This window comes from Anastrepha ludens, chromosome 3, assembly GCF_028408465.1.
Source record: "Anastrepha ludens isolate Willacy chromosome 3, idAnaLude1.1, whole genome shotgun sequence".
NCBI lineage: Eukaryota > Metazoa > Arthropoda > Insecta > Diptera > Tephritidae > Anastrepha > Anastrepha ludens.
In genome coordinates this window covers 47315687-47340019 of record NC_071499.1, presented here as the reverse complement: position 1 = coordinate 47340019, position 24333 = coordinate 47315687, and the positions used below count along the sequence as shown (strand labels likewise).

At 36.7% G+C, this 24333-nt stretch overlaps 1 protein-coding gene across 2 annotated transcripts in view; it reads left to right on the top strand.

The window, feature by feature from the left end:
• The first annotated feature begins 1431 nt into the window (after positions 1–1431).
• Positions 1432–24333, top strand: part of LOC128857886 (uncharacterized) — a 62797-nt gene continuing 39895 nt past the window's right edge. For both annotated transcript variants that reach the window (XM_054093701.1, XM_054093699.1), the window contains exon 1: positions 1432–2563. The gene's annotated coding sequence lies outside the window, so the exon portion shown is untranslated. The remainder of the gene's footprint in view (positions 2564–24333) is intronic.

Here is a 24333-nt window from a genome sequence, read left to right as displayed (position 1 = left end):
CTGCTGCGTCTGAGACAGTGCGGTAGGCTGAAGGGGTTAGGGGTAGTCAGAGGCCCGAAAAATGATGGTTTTCAATAATTTTTTTTTGCTAGTCAGTTGCTTTATTTTACAAAAATAAAAACACAGTATTAATACATCATGTTTCGACTTGACTTTAGCGTTTCTGTTTGTGTGGAGCCCGTTTCTCCAGAAGTCCCTTGCGACAATCATCACAAGTCCTTGGAGATTCATCTAAAATCAATCGAACAAAAGAAATTAGTTTTATTAATAGATAATCTTGTGCCTGATCGGAGCTTTTGTTTCAAAATTAACAATATGGCGGCATCAGGAAATATTATTCAGATTTTAGAGAAAAAACCGATAGTTAATTGTTAAAAGAAAAAATCGAAATTTTTGAAAAAAAATCGTTCAATCAGGCACGTATTTTTTATGAAGCAGTATAAATTTATTGAAAGCGGTCTTTAAGTCACAATGATCACCATTTCAAACACATAGTTTTGAGAAAATCGCATTTAAGGTTTTGCCACCGATCTCCGGAGCGCCCGAGGGCCCTTTGTTAATTGTTAAATAACTCGAAAAGTATTTGTCGGATTCACTTCAAATTTTCACACAATATTTTTAAGATATTGTACTTTAAGAAAATGCAAACAAGAAAATCCAATTTTTTGAAAATTCTGACCACCCCTAACTCCTGAAGCAACTCTGTGTGCCGCTGTTCGCTGTACAGTCTCCAGTGCTTTGCGCTTGGTTTTACAGTAAAGCGAATCCCCCTCCATATGCCGATTTGGAAAATTTAAAACAAATTTTATTCTATTGTAATTACCGAATTTCTGAGTGGTACTTTTATTAATAATTTTGCTAGGAGAACTGTTATTATTATTTTTTTTTTTGTATTAAATTGTTATATTTAAATTTTTTAATTTTTATAAATATTTTTTTAAATTTTTTTTTTATTTATTATTATTATTTCAAATTTTTTCGTTTATTATTAGCATTAATTATTATTAATCTTTTTTATTATTATTTTTTTTTTAATTTTTTTTATATTTTATTATTATGAAAGCAAATTTTATTCTATTGTAATTACCGAATTTCTGTGTGGTACTTTTATTAATAATTTTGCTAGGAGAACTGTTATTATTATTTTTTTTTTGTATTAAATTGTTATATTTAAGTTTTTTTATTTTTTATAATTATTATTTTTTTTTTATTTTATTTATTATTCTTATTTCCAATTTTTTCATATATTATATTAGTATCATTAATTATTATTATTTTTTTATATTTTATTATTATGATTGTTTCATTATTATTATCATTCATTTTCCCTTTGAGTGCAGAATTTCCCCCGCACCAAAAAAGGCAACACTGTCGCTTGTGTGAAACGAGTGGCGATTCACATCGAAAACGCTTGCGATTGGAAGTATCTGCCAGTAAACACTTCTAAGTTGGCGGATCGTAAGGTACGGGTGTTGTGGTTACGGAAGAATCAATGCCGGTTTTAAGGCCTTAATGGACAATAGAGATTTTAAAATGCAAATAAATATAAATTACGATTCGTAAACCAAAACCTAAATGCAAGAATTTTCAAAAAGTTTCTAAATAAATGCAAAAAAAAAACACAAAAGAAGATAATAATTCTTCAAAGTGCAATAAGTGCCGTGTATTTCATGGATATCTTTTAGTTTTGCATTTATTAAAGTATTTGTGAGACGTAAAACGATCGACGGTGCACACAAGCAAACACAACAGCAACCACCACAAGCGCACACATACATGCATACATACTTGTAACAAATATAAATAAATTTTTGTTGGTGTTTTGTTGATAAATCGAATAACCAACTAGCGTCGAGTACGCGCAAGTGTGTGCGTGCGTGCCTTTGGAGCGAAAAATTGTATTGGTGTGAGAGAGCAACTGTGCGACATTGCTGCGTGAATCATCTGTGAGTGACATAGAAACTGCAAATTTAACAAAAGAGAAAATAAATAACCAAAATAAAAATATAACAAACAAATGAAAAACAAAAACAAAATCAACGAGACGAGTTTAAATTTAAAGAAATAAAATAAAAATAAATGTTTAAAAGAAAAACAACACCACCGCTAATAACGGCAACAACAAAACGCACCAACTACAATAATTTTGCAAGAAAACCACAGCGTTGACACACAATTGTTGTTTTATTATTATCATTGTTGTTGTGAAATAAATTAAAAAGCGAAAATATGTCTACATACACACAAACAAGTACTGTTGATGTGTGTTAAAGCGTTGATTTTTAATTTTTTATTTATTTTTAAATAAAAAAGGGTGAAATTTTTTTGTGTATACGGAAATTAACGCGACAAAGAGTGGCCTGAGTTTCTTTCGCCACAGTGCAATTAACGAAAATATGCGAAAAACTGGATGGGATGGATAATATATAATAAGAAAAAGAACAACAACACAAAAACAATAAGGCTGTCTTTCTTCATTGCTGGAAAGTTGAACAATTAACGCTTGTATCTGGACCGAGCCAAGAAGTATTCAAGTTAATGGAGATTTGTGCCATTTAAAAAGGTAAACGAAAGAAAAAAAAGTATTTTGTGTCACAGCAGCGAATGCATAATAAACAAGTTAACAATCGTCACAAGAGTGTAATTACAAGAAACCAGGTGGGGAGTGGGAGTGGGAGTGGGTGCACAAGCTAAATGTTTGCGCCAACATTACTTGGATGGATGAATTTGAAGGGTTAGTTGTTTGTTGCTTCATATGCTATGCCATTCATACATGCATCCATACATACATATGCATACAAGCATTGCTTCTGCTGCTGGCACGTTTCTAACTACTTGATTATGTATTTATGTACAGACATATAAATGCACATACAAGTACTTACATACCTACATACATACATCCATGCATGCATATTTTAATCTTTTTCTGACATTTATCTCGTGTCTTTGTGTGCATTTCAAGCAGCCGTCTGGCGACTTTCTGAAAAGTAAACATCGATCACAAACACACATACACGCACTCATGCGCTCAGAAAAAAACATTAGTTGGAATACTGCAGAGAACCTCATATTGATCAGGTAAATGTCAATACAGACATCTGTGAGTAGAAATGTTAGAAAAATATGCCGCTAAGTAATTTGTGTAGCAGTAAATACAAAGGGAAATGAAATTAAATAGTTAGACGAGTCTTAGAAAACTGTATTGTGAAAGTATCTCCTCACTATCGAGTAGTATCTACTCACTATTATCAAAGAACGCTTGTAGATAAGAAATTGAATATCAATGCGAAAGAAAGGCCGCCAGTACCCATATATTTTTGATACTCAATTGTTTATAATAAATATATATGCAATGAATCAGCGTTATCAGGTAGTTTAATAGCAAATTACTCACTCAAGCTGGTATCTACGTACATATATACGAGATTTTGTTAAAAAAAGTGACTTCAAATTTCACCGGTTAGGCCTCCTTTTGTGTTTTTCTTGTACATTGGTGACCATATCTCCAACATTTATTGACAATCGGGCGGGTTCTGGAATCGCACGGAGATCCACTTGTATGTGAATTACAAAATCTGACAGATTAACAACTTTTTTTCTTGCCAAAACTGCAAAGATGCACGGAACAAAAGATGTTCTCGATCCCAAAGATGAAATAAGACAATTCAGCAGGTGATAAAAAGCCTCTTTGCTGCAAAAACGTACCAATTCTCCTTTTAGTATTTTAGTGATTTGCAGGCTTCTCTCATTGCTAATAGTTCTGCCTGGAACACGCTGGCATAGTCAGCAAGTCGGATTGATTTGGATACGTTGAGCGACTCCGAACAGAGGCCAGCTCCAATACCACAGTTCATCTTAGAACCATCAGTGTATGTAGATTTCAACGTCGGATGTACCAATCACTTTTCCCTTCCTCCATTCAACTCTCGGTGGAAAACGTACCGTAAAGTCTTTCTTGAAGTTAAGGTCGGGAACTGTGTAGTCTGGTTTGTTTTTGAGCAGTGGCAGTCCCTGTAGGAGGATCTTGCTGTGACCGTACGATCTTGTTGTCCAGCTTTCTATATCTCTCAGTCTCACCGCGTTGCAAGTAGCGATCGTTTTTATATGTAAGTCTAATGGTAATAGATGTGTTAGTACATTTTTTTTTTTTTTTTGGCGGTGAGGTTGGGTTAAAAATGTCTTCGCACCACATAGTAACCGTGCTACATCTCCGTTTACGTTCTTGTGCTAGAATATCTATAGGGATGATTCCGCTGATAACTAACACAGCTGCTTCAGATACTGTTCTCTATGAAGAAGCCACTCTGAGAGCGCGGATTGCAGAGTTTTCCGCCGGCACTGCACTTTTATCGAATCTGCCCATATTTCGCATCCGTATAAGAGAATCGAGTTCGTTGTGTCCATTAAAAGTTTTCGCTTGCTCTGCATTGGACCTCCAAGGTTTGCCATGAGCTTACTTAACATGCCGCTTACTTTGACAGATCTTGTGGCTGCATGATTTATGTGCGCCCAGTAAGTTAGTCTTGAGTCTAATTGCACTCCTAGGTATTTTACCATTCTTTTTGTCGATAAAGTGGCATCGAGTGCTTGTATATCTACTTCGAATGGGATATGTGTGTTGGTTAGAAGGATTAGCTCTGTTTTCTCTGTGGCCAGCTTTAATCCATGGTCCTTTAGCCATGTATGAACTCGGATCATCACCTGATTCACCTTCCTTTTGGCTTCGTCAGTGTTTCGAGCGATTATTACAGCTGCGATGTCGTCTGCGTATCCCACTAAGTGCACATTCTCAGGCATCTCAATTCGAAGGATTTCATCGTAGTTTAGGTCCGAGTATTGATCCTTGGACCGCACCTGCTGTTATTTGTTTAGTCTTACATCCTTCTCGCGTTTCGTATGTATAAGAGCATGCGATTGCTTAGATAGCTACAAATAATTTTCAGTAGATTATTCGGGATCTTGAATTTTACCTTTAGGGCTTCAATTACGTCTTCCCAACTTTCGTCAGCATAGTCGAGGTCTTCCAGATGTTCCGTACTAATAGGACTCCAGAGAATTCGTCTTCCGGGGTTTGGTATCAAGGGCGTTATTTATCACTTTATCAAGTACCATTAAAAATAACAGTGGCGAAAATATACAGTCGTGCTTAACTTTTGCTACTGGCTCGATTGGATCGAATAGAGCACCGCCATGCAGAACTTTACATCGGAATATGGAAAACTGAACTAGTCCATATGAGTATCTTATCCGGAACTTCTTAACGTTGGAACGACTCCCATCTGCTTTGATGGCGCAGTCTGTCGAGAGTTTTCTCAAAGTCGATGGAGACAAAGTGAAGAGCTTGTTGCAGTTCGTTTACTTGCTCAGAAGAGAGTCTCGTTTATAAAAGTCATGCTATAATATAACTGTTTTACCTATTTTGAATAAAAAAATAAATTAATAATTGGCGCGCACACCCTCTTTCGGTGTTTGGCCGAGCTCCTCCTCCTATTTGTGGCGTGCGTTTTGTTGTTGTTCCACAAATGGAGGGACCTACAGTTTTAAGCCGACTCCGAACGACCGGAAGCTTTTCCATGGCAGAAATACACTCGGAGGTTTGCCATTGCCTGCCGAGGGGTGACCGCTATTAGAAATTATTTTGAATAATATTCCTTCAAATATGCAATACAAATTAGATTTTTTGTGCAAATTTTAAGGGGACAGATACCTGTAAACGGCCATATTTTCCCTGATTTTCATTAAAATTATTTAAAATGAAGAAGTCAATATATTTTTTTCAAAATTGGGCACAGTTTATTTTAATCATTTAAAATGACGGATGTACACTCAATGTACACTTCCAGGAAGGTCGCAGTAGGGCTTCGCAATAGGGGGGCATTGTAGCATCGGCGTCAGTGACGTGAATACAAAAAACCAAAAAATTTGTTTGTTTATTAATGTCATAATTTCTATATGAGTTAACAATAATAGAAAAAAATGCGAAAAAACGGAATAAAATGCTTAAAAAAATGAATTTTGGGGCGAATTTTCCTACTATTTTTGTTCCGAAAAAACTATTTTTTTGAAAAATTTTCAAATTGTAAATTCATATAGAAAGTAATATCATAAAAAAGATGTGTGCAAAATTTCATGGAGATCGGTCAATAACTTTTCGAGGTATCGTGTACGCCAATTCGAAAAATATGGTTTTGAGAAAAACGCATCTAAATTTTGAATACAACGTAACTATACCTCTCCCAGCGCTCGAACGCAAAGAATAGAGTCGTCACGGTTGACGATCTATAATATAAGAAATACAATTACGTAAATTTACGTTCTAAAATTTTTTTTGCATATTCTTAAAGGATTATATTAACATTTTATGAAAAAACAAAAATATTTTCGAAATTTTACAGGTATCTGTCCGCTTAAGCATAGGGAAACGCGTCAAAGCGAAAATAGAGGAAAAGCAAAGAAATAAGAAAATCAAAACATTGTAAATATGGACGATAGAAAATATCGTGGGTGCAATCGTGTTGACGTGCATGCTGCGTAACACCATCTAAACTGCTTTGAAAACTAAATTAAATCCTAATTTTTTCCTAACTCTTTCGCATATCACCAACACAATGTCAGTTTTTGCTGAACTCTGTCGTAAACAAATCGCTGTCATAACCCCTGTTACGTCAGCAAAACAGCTGATTCCTGATGTACACATCGAACAGTTGGGTTTCCAAAATTCCTAAATGCATTACTATAAAATTATTGATTGGGTATTAACAAATTGTCTGAGAAGTTTAATCGAAAAATTTGAAATCATAGTCCCTAGAGTTGAAATTTTAAAGTCCAAGTCTTCCTGTGTACCATAATTAGTCCGTCCTTCAGTTTACGACAGCATTAAAAAATACCCGTTGCGCACATTTCATTTGACTTCGAAAATATTCAATCAAATTTAACGACATTGAATAAATCACAATATGTAAATTTTTTTTAAACATTTTTTCAGTTTTCTTCTTATTCGTACCAACAAATAAATCAATGTTCATTAAAATGTAAAGCCATCTCCAAAATACTTGGCTCACTAGACACGGAAACGCGTCAAAGTAATCGCAATACATTCCCAAAATCGCTAAACAAACCTGCGGCAAACAATGGACGAATTTCCAACTAAATTTCAGATAACTAACACTTTTCAGCGGCTGAACTGCATTGTGTAAAACAATCACAAATGTCTCCCATGTAACTTCATTGCACCGCAGCCGGCAGAGCAATGCGACTGGCAAACATACAATCACACACACCAGCCCATTTTATTCACTTCCATTTATGTACACCAAAAAACACTCAGAGTGCATGCACACACAGGCAGGTTCACCAGAGCTCTTAACAGCCGAAGCACGACAGTGTGCGAAATGTAGATTAAATGATGTAAAAAATGTGCCGTTAACGGAACAAAAAACAAAAAAAAAATAATAATAATGATAAGAGTGAACATTTGTATGTTTATAGGTGGTGCAGTGATTTCTTTATCAAACTACAAAAATATGTTTTATCGCGTCGCTTATTGGTATTGTTCATACCACCGAGCTCTCAAGGGCGGGACGATGTGAATAGTGTTTTGAATAAACACTGCATTACAGTTGCTGGTGCGCTGCTGGTTACTTAAGTATTGCGGTCGTGCCTATGGTGAATTCATTTAATAACTCCATTGGTTTTGATTGTTTAAAAGCTTTTAGTGGTCGCTGTAGGATTTTCTATAGCAGTCACTCATTCATTGATTTAAAGAGACATTTGTTCGCTTATATGTATAAACACATGTGTATGTATGTATACCTATTATGTGTACGCATATGTGTGTATGCATGTAATACCTATTTGGGACAAACGTATAAACAAATTTGAATTTCAAAGCTAGTCTGCCACCTGCTAATTTGTGACGTAAATTTGTGTCTGGCACTTTTTACACCAACTTTCGTGTGACTATGCAAGGCATGTCTTTTTTTTTAAAGATATTTCACCAATTTTGCCATTTTCATTTCACAAGTAGAAAGTGGCAAATATTTACATTTATTGTCACCGATTATCAGCACGTGTCCGAGAACCATTTCAAGTACTGGGCAATCAATTGATTGTTTAGCTTTTAAGGAAATATTATGAAACGAAGTCAATTAATTAATGACCACAGCGCCAGTTATAAATAGAAAGTAATTAAAAGCTGAACAAAATGCTGGATTTTTTCAGTTTAGTTTGGGCTGCGTTCGCTGCGCTCTTCATGCGGTGTAGACAGAGGCGGAGCAACTCTAGTACAATTTTTAGGGGAAGTGTCTCTCCAAATACACCGCTTAAGTGTTCGAGTTACTTAAACTTTAGGTGCTTTAAATAATTTACATACAAACGAAAGAGATTTCGAAGCAAGGATGATAGATTACAAGGTTCGGCCCTCTGAAGCAAAATGCGATGAATTGCCCAACCGTAGATCAGCGGTTCCCCCACAGGGACCAGAGCCAATAATCGGAATCAGTTCCGCAGGAATCATGAATTGGATCAGCGTTTATGTATGCAATTTACATAAAGAGCGATGGTCTGGTCTAGAACGCTGCAGAACTGCAAAGTGTTTTGTGACAAGTCCAAACAGAAATCTGTCAAATTTTCTACTAAAACTTGGAAAGAAAGACGTTTGGTTGATGGTCGGTATCATTACAGGACACAACCCATGGGGTCAGCATATGACCATCATTGGAATCATTGAGAACCCAGTGTGCTTGTTTTGCTTGGAGGAGACGGATAGCACTGAGCACTTTCTCTGTGAGTGTTCTGCCTTTGCTAGAGCACGGCTACGAGTTTTGGGTTCCGATGTCGTGAGAATGAGTAGGTAATATTCGTTCTCTAAAACTGGAGGATATTTACAAATTTGCCAAAGAATCTGGAAAATTCTCACAGGATTAACTACCTCTGCCTCTGTATCTGTCTCTCTCTCTGTCTCTGTCTCTATTCTTTCCTATCTCTTTCTCTGATACTTTTCTCCTTTTCCCCTTGACTATCTACCCTCTTTCCAGAGCTCTAAATACAATGGTCTTTTTAGCCTGAGTTTTTAGGAGCCACCAAATCTCTTGGTGCTCCTTGGCTCGATCAATTCAAATTTCAAATTTATTTTTCACCCATTTTAATGGCTTACTTACCACATTTCTTGATTTTTTTTGTGTGTTTTAATTGAAAACGGAAAAGGAAAATCAATAATGAAACACCCGTTACATATAAATTCGTTTGCACAGATATAAGAACAATTGAGCCATTGAACATCCGTACATGCTTTCAACTTGATCGATTGACGCCGCGTACACGCCCAATTCAACAAACTTCATCCAGAGGCGACGATGAAAAAAATGCAGTCAGACTGCTTTGCCATAGAGCTCATGTTTTATGTTAACATTTATATATATACATTCAGGTACTTAAAATCATATTACATGAATTCTATAAAAATACACATAAACACAACCACATATACATATGAATGTAGACTTGTAAATGTATAAAAAGCATCGACCCTGCAGGAAAATCTTGAACTATGCAAACTAGTTTCTGCTTCAGCTTACAAGCGTTGACAAATACTCTGGAACCATATCCGGTAAATTACCTTTCGCATTAGGTTGCATTTCATTTTGAAGTACCTGAACGTTCTTGACCGCATCCCTACTACAGGGTTCGGCACTCGAAATGTAACCAATTAAAAAGGCCATAAATTTAGTTTGGAAAATTACTTTTATTCAATTCAAAGTAAAAAATGTGTGAAAATAATACAACATTAAGAATCATCACCTGTAATCAATCACCTGTACCATCGTACCGCTCTCGATGTTTATTGATTGACTTAAAACCTCTTGATAGCAGACGATCTATTCTATCGTGCTCATTTATTATTCGTATCATTTCTGGATCTATTGATTGTCCTTCCCTTTTAAGTAAAATTCAATTTAATATACCCAATATGAGGCTCCGACAGTACGAAACCTTTAAAATTGGCTTCTCGAGAACCAACTATGGGGTGAATGCTCCGATTCCTAGGGCATGTGCAGATTTAAATATGTTTTTCAATTCTTCCGATGCTGATTTTACTAGTAACTACTAAACTATTGTACATTAGCTTAATATAGTCTGTAAGAATGTATCCATTTAAAGACAATAAATAAAGACAATAAAGACAAATTCACTTTCGCTCGATATGACCACCTTTTGCCTTGACTATGACCTTGAGATGGCGCAGAAACGAATCGCAAGCTGTCCGAATGTGACTTCCAGGTATTTTTGCCCACTCGCGAAAAATGGCTTTTCAGCGCCTCGAGACTGGTGAATCTTTTAGTTCGAACCTTACTCTCCAAAATGGCCCAAAGAGAATAATCCATCGGATTTGTGTTTGGTGAATTTGAGAGCCATTATGTGGACGTTATGAAGTTTGGAACGTTGTTTTTTAGTCATTATTGGTTCACTCGAGCCTTGCGAGGCGGTGCCGAGTCCTGTTGAAACGCCCATGATCTGCCACCGAAATGTTTGTCTGCCCATGGCTTCAAAGCAACCTCCAGAATACTTTCCCGATAATATTTTGCATTTACTTTGACGCCAGGTTCGATAAAAACGTTTGCGGAGGTCCCATCTGCGGTTACAGCGGCTCAAACCAAATGACAACCGATGATTCAAATTCTCGGATGAACGGTCGGTCAAATAAACTCTATCGTTTTGGGAGTTTACGAATTGCTCAATTTGAAACATTTTTTCGTCAAATATTTGTCCACTGATTTTGAGTTCTGGATATACAAGTATGCTCTCGAGCAAACTCAATTCGGCGTTTTTGTTGCGATGCTCTTACCAATGGCTTCTTACGTGCCAGTCGACTGGGACGCCCTGCTTCTGGCAATCGAAGCGCAACTGTTCTTTTCGTTATTGGCTCTCCCAGGTGAACAAAAATTTCTTGATGGATGTCAGCAGCACTCTTCTTGGGATCCTGTGTGGACAATCTAACGATCATCCTTTCAATCTGGCTCATAATCTTTCGCGCTTTATGTTTTCTGGAAACGTATTTTGCTGTTTTATACACAGAAAAAGTTTCAGAGCTGTGCATTTATGGTTGCCAACGCATCGTTCTGAAGTAGTTTTCAACGTTCTTAAGAATTTTTCACTCGGAGGTTAGCCATTGCCTGTCGAGGGGCAACCGCTATTAGAAAAAAACTTCTCTAGAATTTCGTATTTCATGAACGAAGTTTCGAGTCCGGGCACTAATGAATGGTAGCCACGTATCAACCTATTGGGCTACGGCGGGCGCTGATATCATTATATATATAATTGGCGCGTACACTCTTCTTGGGTGTTTCGCCGCCCTCCTCTTCCTATTTGTGGTGTGCGTCTTGATGTTGTTCCATATCTGATATCATTAGTCCGAATAAATTTTAACAAAATTCTTTTTTTGCTACAGAAATATCAATTTTTTGACATCTTCGAAACTCATCGTTATATTGGTGGTGGGAGCGGTTCTTAACCGACCTTCAACTTTTCAATGGACCGGCAACTTTCTGCATGCTAGAAGTTTAAGCAAATGAACACAAAGTTACATTAAGAGACACCTTTTTCAAATTTGACTTATTGAATTATTCGTTTCATTCAATTATTTCGTTGGATGGATTTTCAAAGTAAGATCTAATGCGATTTTTGTACTCACACAAAGTTTAATAGACTTTCTTCGCTCCCATGACAGTCGTTACCGTCAGTTTACGCTAACGGAAGGGTCCGGATTTATATCCATCCAAGGACTGTCGCTCCAGCAGCATTCCCTAACCATTTAGGGGGATACAACAACAATTAATATTTCTTAGATTTACGTATTAACACAAAAAAAGGCGGTGTGATGCCTATTTTCCAAAATTTGTATTACTAATTACTGAAATATCACATTTTTTTAACTTTTGAAAATTACATAGCAAGTGAGAGTAGTTACCACCCGATCCAGCTTACTTCCAATCACAAACTCACCAACCAACCTTGAGATATTTAGATATTTAAATTTTTTCTAGAGTTAACGAACAGACAGCGGGGGCCCTCTTCATTTTGCACATATGAAATGAGATTTTTTTTCAATTTCAAACGTTTATTAACAAAAAATTTAATCTTCAAAATAATAGCCATTGCTGGCGACACATTTTTCCCATCTCTCAGGCAATTTGTGGATGCCGCGCCAAAAAAATTGGCCGTCTTTGGGCGCAAACCAATCATCGAGCCATTTTTTGGGTTCTTCGTGAGAATTGAAGCGCTGCTCGGAAAGTGCGTGGCCCATCGATGCAAACAAATGATAAACGGAAGGCGGCAAGTCTGGTGAGTAAGCCGCATGCACCAGCGGTTCCCAATCGCACGTCTCCACCAATTCCTGGGTCGCTCTTGTTCGATGTGGCGGTGCATTGTCACATTGTCAGTTCATGCGGCACCCATCTTCCGACCTTAAAAATCATGCCCATGTCTTTCAAACGTTTGGAAAAGGTTTTTGAGGTCACTCCCAACTGCTCTGCCATCATTTCTTGCGTTTGGCCATCATCTTCATCCAACAATACTTGCAATTCGGCGTCCTCAAACTTTTTCGGTGGCCGGCCACGGTCCACGCTACAATCACCATTTCGGCATTTTTCAAACCACCTGAAGCACTGTTCTCTACTTAGAGCATGTCCACCATTAGCTCCTATAAGCATGTGATGAGCTTGAGAAGCGTTTTTCTTCAATTGATAACAGAAAATCAAGGATGTCGGCAAATCGTAGTTCGAAGGCACGAAATTCGACATTTTTAAGAGCGACAAAAATGCATTGTTGTATGAAACGTAACAGACAATGAACTGAATATTGTTGACAGATGACAGATGACAGACGAAAAAAACAAGATATTTGGGAAGGTTTAAAAATACTCCTAGCGACATCTATGGACTAATAGCTGAAAGTCTCATTTCATAGTTATGTATATTACATATCTATGTTTATATCACCTTATTATGATTCCCTTATGTACCAGTACGCTTCGGTATAAATAGTGTAGACAATTTTTTGTCTTTCTGGGGAATTCAAATAAAAAGTGAAGGGACGTGAAGTAGCCCTGGTTAAAAATTCACCGAAATGGCGCCAGTTCGATACTAAAGAATTTTCCTGCAGGGAAGCACACATTAACACACACATACATAAAAAATATGTGACACGTACATGGATGTATTCATTACTAGCAAATATGGGCTTAATTCCTTTTCAATTTATCTTCGCTGCTATTTTTGCTTTCTTACATCTGAACCTCGGCAGCTGTGAAACGACTTTCAAAACAATCAACTGGCTTAAATTCAATTCCAGCGTTTGTCAAACCGCTACTTTCTTTACTAAAATCATTCCAAGTATCTTCACTAACTGTATTTCATTTTTCTATTTTTTTGATAAACTGAGTCTGAATCACTCCGCCACATTACTGATAATTGACGAGTGGCTTCTTAGACGTCTTCAATTGCGCCCAGTGTCTCTGATTTTCATTTGGTTATTGCATTTATTGCTATCCCGCGTCGAAGCGGGTATGAAAGTGTTTTCACTTTTTATTGGATATACAATAATATTATATTGCACATACATACATACATACATACATATATATATACGTACTTAATTTGTTTTACGTTTAATTTGTATTTGCCATGCCAAACTCTCCTCGCCTACAAAAAAATCCAAATACTCAGGCTTTGGCTTCGGCACCTTACGACGACAAAGCGTATGAAAAATGCTTAAATGATATATTTGAGATTTTTAACTGCAAAATAATATTACTGAATTGATATGTGTAGCTCTTAAGATTAATTAGCTGGTGCACAAACTGTCCAGCCATGCTGTGTAAATCATTTTAGATGATTTAAAAAACTGACGTTAAGGCAAACGAAATGATCATTTTTAATAATTTGCATAATTCAGTCTCCTCACCGAAATCTCTACGAACACAATAAAAATCGGTATAAGAAAATGTAACAAATGCTCCGGCTGTGTTGAGGTCAAAAGTAAGCTTAGTAGGAGAGGAAAAAGTAAAGAGAAAGTACAAAACTCGAGTTAACTGGTTAGAAGCTGTAACCGAATCGCATGGAGTACAGAGGTTCGACAGATCGATATAAATGAAGAGAGTCCGAAAAACTTATTAGAGCACACTTGAGAAACATCAACTTTACCAGAAAGTTCAACTCAACTGACTTCAGAATTTTTCAAAAATTTCATCATTTGGGGGCGGGCATAAGTTGTAGAAGAAGCATCTCTTTGCATTAGTCAGAAATGGTGGTAAGTACTGGGAATATTGACGTCAATCCTATTGGACTTGGTTTTTCTTCCATCCATCAAATTGCCAAAGCGCAGCGCTTGCTTTACTGGACGCTTAGGTATGATATTTTCGTTGGATTTACAGCAACCAAACATAGGTAAAACTCTGAAGCAACGAAGAGACGAGATCGGTGTGAATACCTCTACTATATTTGTAAATATCTGTTGTTTGCTCTATCAAAAGTGAAGGCTATCAGTCGAAGTCTTTATTTGCTTTCACTTATATTAACATGTGTATATGTATGTATGCGCTTATATGTAGTTAATGCAATGCTATATTTAATATTGGTCTTCTTTAAAGATACTCTCAAAGGAAGTGTTTATTGATGTTTTATACAGGGTTGCCCATCAGCTAGCTTCAAAAATGCAATACAAAATACTGTTGATAATTGTCAAATGATTTTTGCTTAAAACCTTTGCAAAGCTTTCGTTTAATTATGACCCGTAGACCTCTGTTCAAAATAACAGAAACGCGGAGTATTACAAAGTTTTAACGACTTTTTTTTTGTATTAAATTTTTCTTATGTTTAAACTTTGTATACAATTCACAATAAAATTAAAAAATTTCGAAATTTCCAAATTTTCAAGTTTTTGTTTTGCTTTAGTCAGTGTTTCTAGAAAACTTTAAAGTGTGCACTTTTGTAGATCATTTAATTTTAGTGTAGTAAAGTGTAAGTTTGAAGTCGTTCAAAAATTGCCTTGATTTTTGACAATTTGTTTTTGGAAACGCTGTTGAGAATTTTCTTCCAAAGTACAAATTTGGAAGGCTTTCATATGGAAAAAAATACAACACCTCAGGTGGAAAAACTTTTCAAAAATCAACGATAACTTTGAGGTATTTGAAACTTGTACTTTATCATACCAGAATGAACGGGCTATAAATCTCCGTACCCAGAGATTTTCTGAAAATTTGTATAAAAAGTTGAAAACTTTGTTTTTTTTTTGAATTTATTAAATATTTGAAATGCCTGCCTCAATCGGCCCTGAAGTAGGCCATCCCGTCATACAAAATGGACAGCACATTTCCGATCATTTTGAAAAACGACGAACAATATTATAATATTAAGTGCCTAATTGCCTGAACTGTCAGCATAAAACCGGTAGTAAATAAAAAAAAATTGCATTTTTCAAAATAAGCTATCGCACTTAGTGTACGAAATAAAGATTTTTGGAAAACTTGAATCTGGCTAAAACCAAAGTGCTGAAAAATAAATTGCTTATAATTCCTCTTTAGCACTTTTCGTTGACCGTAACAATGCTGCCATCTACATTTTCAAAGATGAATGGGCTTACAGTACCGGCCCCGCAAAAATCGCACCAACGATCGCAAACGCAAAATTTATTGGCATCTCTAAAACTGCGCCTAGGTTTTCCGAGCTTCAATTTCGGCAAATTTGCTTGTTAAGGAAGTCGCCGAAATGAAAATGTGCCTCACTAAAAAAATTTGAGTTTGCTACGAAGTACTAACAGAGAAACGATATCGTAGCTCGATTGTCTTTAACTTCTGAGCTAAGTGAAACTTATAAATGAATAAGTCCGGGTACTTAGCAGCAGTTTAGTGCAGCTAATGGCGTTCCATTGAACAAAATTCCTTTCTAAAATACGGCAAAGAAAGGACATGCAGATATTCGAGCGCCAAGATGCGATACTGGGTTTCTGATCTCTTTTTGAACGCAAAATCACAAATGCGAGTACAAGAAAAACTCGCCTGATGTTCCACCCTTTACTTTGAATAGCTGGAGAAACATGTTACATAAACCAAATTTGATAAGACTTAACAAGTGAAGCGTTGAGTGGTGAACAACTCATTGTTCAAGAATACCAACAACTGTATTTATTATATGTAGAGCAAGTACTTCTGGCCTTACATTAGGGTGCATTACTCTCCATACAAAAATTTATTATATACTAAGACTTCCTCCAAAATATTTCGGCAAAATATTCAGACTTATGTGAGTTGAATTGATTTGAAAGTAACTCCAATAATTTCATTATTTTAATTTCTTTGATAACATTTTTTTTGCGGACCTTTTAAGTGAACTTAATTTTTTGGAAAAAAATATTTTCAAAACCTAATCTTATTTATAAAAAATCTCTTTTTTTACATATTTTCAAATCGGTCCAACTCACGTAAGTCTGAATAGGTTTTCGAAATATTTTGGCTGAATTTTAAAATGTAATAAATTTCATAGTTTCTTCGGAAAGCCCGCAAGGCACCCTACCATACATATATACTTAAATGCATCTATAGGTATGCAGATAGGAAAAATTGTGAATTACCCATGAAAGGACTAGCGATTTAGTATCCATTTCATCACTATTTAAAAACAGGGCAGGTAGGTAGGGCAGGTAGAAGTGACAGTCGTTCTTTAAACCTAGGTGACCGTTGCCGATACATTATGATACCACAGTAGCAGTTTGTCTGCTACTCTTCGTTAAACCATTGCGCTTTAAGTGGAAACCCATTGATCTGATCCCTAAGGTCATCAGTGTCGTTTAAGAACAATGAGCCAAAGTATCTAAACCTAATGGCATGCCACGTGGGACAGTAACAGAGATTATGTAGGGACGTTATTCCTTGACCGATTAAGTAGCTCCTTTGAGCGCCTGACGTCCCGTTTTGGCCAAATAATTTCTATAACATTACATGTCAGACTATCAACCCGTCTTGTGATAGCTGAACCACGCAGTTAATGACAACCCGACCAAGGGTTTTAAACGTCGTTGACTGGCGGAGTAAATATAACTTTAGAAGTCTCATTGTTGCCTGCCTAATTAGACAGCTGCCGAATAATTAATATCAATCTGAAATACGCTACAGTGATTAGGAGACGAGCCGAAACTTAAAAAGTTGCTCTACAAAATTTGAAATTGAAATTTGTTGAAATTTATAGAAAGTTTGAAACTTTGCATTAAAAACAAGTGTTGTATTTATAAATTTGCAACGGGGTGTGTATAAGAAGAAATCGTAGGATATGAATAAACAAGGGTTAGCAAGTATAAGGTGGCGCAAGATTAATCACCCTATCGAAAGATTTATAATTTTTCCAAATAGCGTCGCGCGTCCATTATATTTCACACTTGAAACTAGACAGCTGCGCGTAAAGGTCACAATAAAGAGTTCCATAAAGGGTTCCAAGGGTTTAATCGAGATTACCGACGCAGTTAATTTTATTGGGTTGGCAACTAAATACTTGCGGACTTTTTTAGAAAATAAAGTACAATTTTTTCACGGAACTAAATAACTTGCGTGCGTTATATATTGCTTGCAGACCTCCCGGAAGGAAGTTTAGTGTCGCATATAATGCTTTCGATGGTGTGGTTGACATGGCGCCGGTTATCAAAACAGATGCTAGTCTTTGAACCTTGCCCTTCTGAAGCGCATCCATATTACAATACCATAGTAGAGAATTGGCCTATCCACTGCTGTGTAGAGCCAATATATCATTCTGGGTTCCAATCCCCATTTCTTCCCAATAAGCCTTCCGCAGGAGTACATTGCGCTCATAGCTGTGCGTGCTCTGTCTGCGACTGTGAGCCCCCAATTTAGCTTCCTATCTAGTACCAGTCCTAGATATTTTGCCATTTCTGTTACTCTAAGTGGTTTCCCTCCTAGGAATATTTGTTGAAGAGCAGGTGTTTTGTGTTTCCTACTAAACAATATCAGATCCGTTTTTTCTGGATTTACTTCTAGTCCTCGACCTTTATACCAAAGTGATAATCTGTTGAGAGATCTTTGTTGGAGATCACATAATGTTGGAAGGTGATGATTCCCCGAGATTGCCATTACAATATCATCGGCATATGACAATATTTTACCTCCCATTTTTTCAAGTTCTTGTAGAAGATTATTGACAGTTAGGTTCCACAGAAGTGGAGATATTACCCCACCTTGGGGTGTACCCCTGATCTGAAATTTTTTAATGGATGCATCACCCAAATTTGCGCTGATCGTCCAGTTAGCAGTCGTTCTATAAACGAGACTAGTGCACTGCTTACTCCCATTTCCGTAGGGAAGTGGTAATTGCTTCCGGATAAATGTATATTATTGAAGGCCCCCTCGATGTCTAGAAAGGCAGCGAGGGTATATTCTTTGTAGTGAAAAGATTTCTCGACTGTGTGAACTAGCTCATGGAGCCCTGTTTCGACTGATCTGCCTTTGTTGTATGCACGTTGGGAAGGTGATAGTTTGTCGCTAATCCTTCCTTTGATATGCACATCTAGCAACCGCTCTAAAGATTTTAACAAAAAGGATGATAAGCGAATTGGCCTGAAGTTCTTCGGTTTCGTATGTGTGGTTTCCATTCCTTTGGGAATGAATACCACTTTTACTTCTGCCCATTTCTTGGGGATATAGTTAAGACGTATCGCTGCCTCAAAAATTAAGGCGAGTGTAGGTGCAATCATATGTTTTGTGTATTGCGAATCAGAAGGGATGATTCCATCAGGTCCCGGTGATTTGTAAGGTTTGAAGCTGCCAATGGCAAATTTTATGTTATCCTCCGTTATAAAATCTATTGGGGGATTCTCGTAGTGAACTATAGGGTGGGTTCTACTGTCTTCGTTGCAGAGACAATCTGGAAAGTGCGTCTGCATTAGTGAATCTAGTGTTTCTTCACTGCTGGTTGTCCAATTGTCATTCTCTTTCATGAGGTAGCTAGGATGTGACAATGGCAGGTGTGACAATGGGAACATTTTTTTTTTTTTGAAAAATAACAAAATGGCGAACTTTTGAAAAAAGGTATGTTTTCGGGAATTGAAAGGGATGCGTAAAATCCCAAAAATACTAGTTCTCCGGTAAATACGGTCAGCTGAATTGCGCTTACATACATTAACACAAACTTACATAAATTTGTTTTGCTTGAGTACGCGCAAGAATTTATTTTTTTATTGACTGTATGACTAATAACATTCGCTGCCCGATAGGGTTATTCCATTTGTGACTCTCACTGTTGTTGTAACACAATAATTTTCGATATAAGTTGAGGCTTGTAGACACACTTATGGTACATATGAGTGTACATATGTATATACAGTGTATTCTCTCTTAAGCGGACACCTAAGGGACTGAAAAACTTGGCCTCTTATTGGAGGCGTTCGCTTATGAGAAAAGGGTAAAAGAAGTTAAAATAATTTGTGACTGATCTTTAATATTTAATCAGTTTTCTTTCCAAAACCAGAACAGATATACACATAAATATTTGACAAAATAAACAGAGTTTGTAAACAAACGACAAATTTAAAACAAATTTTGTTTTGCAAGGTATTCAAATTCATTTTAAAAAGTCAGAAATTTTAGTTTCGCGAGTTTTTCCTTTAATTTTAATACCTTGATCAAGCAATTCAACGCCTTTGAAGTCGCTGTGATATAAAGAAAGAGCGCTTAGTTTTCTCGTTGCTAAAGAAGCCTTTTTATAGGCAGTGAATTAGTGTGAATCCCATTTTCTATTTCATCTTCAGAAGAGTTGACCAGCGAGAGTTGCCACTTTAGTATTGATATTTTTGGGTTCTTCATCGTTTATGAAGGCTTGATTAACTAAATTAATACAGTTTCGACATGAACGTGAATTTATTTCTGAACTGGATTAATTATGTTAGTGAACTGAGCAACTGCTGATAGTGGAAGCTCATCCTCTGCTGTATGACAGTCCTAACGCCATTGGGGGAGTTTGTTTTCTTATGGTAAAGTCAGCTTCCCCTTAACAATTTTTCACTGTCTATGGACTCACTTCTTCCCACACTTTTTGAATGAAATAAACAACATGTAACAAATTTATTGATTTTGATAACTCCAAGGCAGAATTTTTGAGCTGTCCGCTTATGAGAGAATTAAAATAGTTTTGGTGAGGAGAAAAAGTGTCCGCGTCCTGTTATGTGGGGGTTGTCCACTCAAAAGAAAAAAGTTTAAAAAATCCCTACGTGTTTTTGCGGTACTGAAAAAAATGTACGCTGAAGGGAGGTGGCCGTTTAAAAGAAGTTTCCGTTAGAAGTGTCCGTTAGGAGAGAGTTCACTGTACATAAATTAAATTGAATCGTGGTATAATTAACAAGTAACAATAGCAATTCAATTAAGGCTCTGCGTGGACGATTTGACGTGGCAAAATAGCTGAAACGGAAATGATTCAGATTTTCAGACAAAAAAAAAAAAACAAAAAAAAAATTTTTTTCTTCAATACCTTCCTACTAGGAATATTTCTGCGAACAAATGTTGGCACTAATAATGTTTTGAATTTGGCACTAATAATTTCATAGTCTACTTACACACCACCTTTATTAACACCTTGACCAAAAAGCTCCGGGAATTTTACAAAAAAAATTAAAAAAATTCCCCTTTATTAACACCTTCATCAAAAAGGTCCCGGAATTTTACTCAGAAAATTCAAAATTCAAGTTTATTCCTCAAAAGTGAAAATATCGCCTTCAAAGTACTCACCACCAATCGGAACGAACTTATGGGAGCACTGGATCCAGCTCTCGAAACATTACTGGAACTGTATTTTCGGTATAGCCTACAGAGCTGTCTTCCATATTCCCATTACTGCCTTTCGACTGTTAAAACGCATTGCCCGTAGTGGTTTTTTGGCTCAATCAAAGTGAAAAAAAACCGAAGTGAGCCATAACAGGTGAATTCGATGGCGTTCTTGGACAAAAATTCACAAATTTTGATGGCACTCGCGCGACAGTGCAAAATCGACGAGTGCTTTTCTCACAAATCATTTCTTTTTTGACAAACTGCTTCATATAAACGTCTCACAACGCCAAACAATATTCCCTATTAACTGTCTGATCATCTAGTAAAAATTCTTGGTATTGTACCGTTGTACACCATAAAAACTGCGAGCATCGTTATCTTTTTTGATCGAAAACGGGGTGGTTTATTTGGTCTTGGTTCATTCGGAGCTCTCCTCTCACTCGCCTGATGTTTGGATTGCCGTACTTATAAACCCACGTCTCGTTTCCAGTAATGATGCGTTTGCTGAATTTTGGGTCGGATTTAGCCTTGGAAATCAAGTCTTTGTCAATATTAACGTGGACTCTTTTTTGCATAATCCCTTGTTCCTTTGGGACCAACTTTGCAGCAACGCGATGCAAACGCAAATCATTAACTGCAATGCCCTGAATGGAGCAGTTCAAGTTCTCTGCCAGCTCTCTGTTAGTTAATTTGCGATTATTGATCAACTTTTCTTTCACGTTGTTGATGTTTTCATTAGTTTTCGATATCGACGGCCGGCCACTACATTCGTCATCCTCAATGGACTTACCATCTTTTCTGGATATTTCATGCCACTGCGTTCCTTGGCTGTTTTCTTTAGAACATCATTAGCTAAATAGTTTCGAAACATTTCTAAGGTTTCCGCATCATTGAATCCATTTTTCATGCAAAATTTAATACAAACTCATTGTTGCAAATTTAAATCCATTTTTAAAACTTTAAACAATCGAAAACACGAGCAGTGGTAGTTTTACTCAAGACGACGTAACTTTAACAAATGTCAAGCAATGGCGATATAATTTTGGTAACAATGTTAATGACAGATGTGGCAACCCAAAAAAAAAAAAACTGAACTCAATTCTATTGACTTGGAGTGTCACCTGGCCGTAGGTGAAATGGTTGAAGTGCCAGTCTGGCACTCCTCAAGTAGCACTACCTGGCCGTTGTTCCGGGAACTTTTTGTTCCAGGTGTTACATTCGATTACTTGTTAAAGATTACTCATTTTTTTGAGTATATGTATGCATGTATATGCTTATCTGCATGCTCCACATTGATATAATATTTATATGTATATTGTATGTAGGTCAAGTTATATTCACATATCAAATTCGCGCCAAACATTTAGAGTTTCAATACTGGAAGCTTTGATTTGAAGTATAATCAGTATTTTGAGAATTTGAGCCATTGAGGTCGCAACCTGAAAACATTAATGAGCACAAATTCCAATTTTAATATATAAAACAAAAAACCATGCGGGTATTGAATTGCATTAATCGTTTTGCAAAATATTTCTTTCATGTTAAGACTTACACTTTCAAAAGTAGACCAATTCCACATTTTACGAAAATATGAACGATGTATTGCAATGAAGGCCAAGTAGATAATTCAACTCACAAACTGGTGCCGTTAGTTCAAAAGGCGTGCAAAAAAAAAATCGGCTTAAGAGGACCCGGTGGTGTAGAGCTTGAAAATTTAGGGTATTTTCAGCATTTTTTTTTTACAATAAGAAAATTGAAAAACGAGATTTGAATTTTTTAGGCTTTTTATTTAACTTTTTTTACATATATTACAAAACTCAATATAAAAAAATGTTATTTAATTTTAATAATTTAAAAAATGGCGCTAAAGTTGACGCTCCGGAAAAATTGGACCTGGACGGTGTTGTCCATTTTGGCTCTTCTATTTATGTGAAACACAAAAACCAGAAAAAATGTTAATCAGTATGACTGTAGCTCTGTCCCGTACTAGAATAAAGAAACAAATTTGACAATACGGTGCGGTTTTGAATTTGACACTCTCAAAATCGGCTTTTTTCAGTTTTTTAATAAAAAAAAAAAAACGAAATGATTGGAATTACAATATAATTCTAGCACAGGCGATAGACATTGATGTTTTGAACAACATATTAAAATTTCATTCGACTCGGTTGAATAGTTTTTTTTTTTTTTGGCAACACCAGCCCGAAAAAGTACGAGCTGTGTTAGAAAAGTATTCGACTTTGTTTTTTATTTCTAGCACCAGACAAATTTGAATTACGCGCGCCTGCATAAGCAGACCTGTAACCTTCCTGCACATGTGTGAATTTTTTCCCGCCTGTCGCTAGCGTCAGTTGCTGTCAAGCAGTGTGAACGTAACATAGTATTTAGTGCTCTCGTCGGTTTTTGAATACATCTTGGTGACGTGGAATACTTCTAATGTGACGACTGCTTTTTGGTTTCCGGGTCGTACCCGTACAACCAGGATTCATCATCAGTAATAATGGTGTTCATGAAGCCAGGAACACTGTTTATGGAGTCCAGCATGTCCCGCGAGACTTCAACACGAAGTTCCTTTTGCTCCGCCGTCAGCAGCTTCGGCACAAATTTAGCCGCCACTCTCTTCATGGCCAAATAATCGGTCACAATGGAGTGAGCCGAAAAAGTGCTGATATCTACTTCTTCTGCAATTTATCGGATAGTCACCCGACGGTCCCTCATTACCACAGCGTTCACTTTGGCAATGACATGCTCATTTCGGCATGTTGATGGCCGACCAAAGCGTGGCTCACTCCACCGATATGCGACCGTATTTAAACCGATTGAACCACTCCTTAATCTGTGTGATGCCCATAGCATCGTCCCCGAAAGCCGTCCAAATCTTTCGAGTGGTTTCCACCTGGCCCAGTTTCTGATACAGTAGCGCTGCTTCAATCGTTCCGTCATTTTGCTTGTATTCAAAAACCGACGAGAGCACTAAATACCATGTTACGTTCACACTGCTTGACAGCAACAGACGCTAGTGACAGGCGGGAAAAAATTCACACAAGCCCAGGAAGGTTACATGTATGCTTATGCAGGCGCGCGTAATTCAAATTTGTCAGGTTGATCGAACTAAGGCGACCTAAACTAAGGCGATTCCACAGTAGTTTTGTGTACACGTAATTGTGAGTGGCAAAAGTCCCTGCTGGATTGGGTTCCAACGGCGGACATTAAATATCGAACGACATGTAAAACTACAGGAGTGTCTTTCTGCCTTGAAATTCTTGTCATAATTTGTATATACACACTTATGTATATACCATATACTTGTATGTAAATATGTGTGTATATACATACCTATGTATGCATATAAACGTAGGTCACTTTTTCGTAAGAGGATCGGTCAAAACCTACAACCCCGATTTTCACATTTTCACACCTTTGGTAAGCCTATAGTTAGTAGATGGTTGGAGTGTAACACTAATTTTAGGTGAGTGTTGCCACCTGTTTGCATAATAAAAAAATTAAGTGTGTAT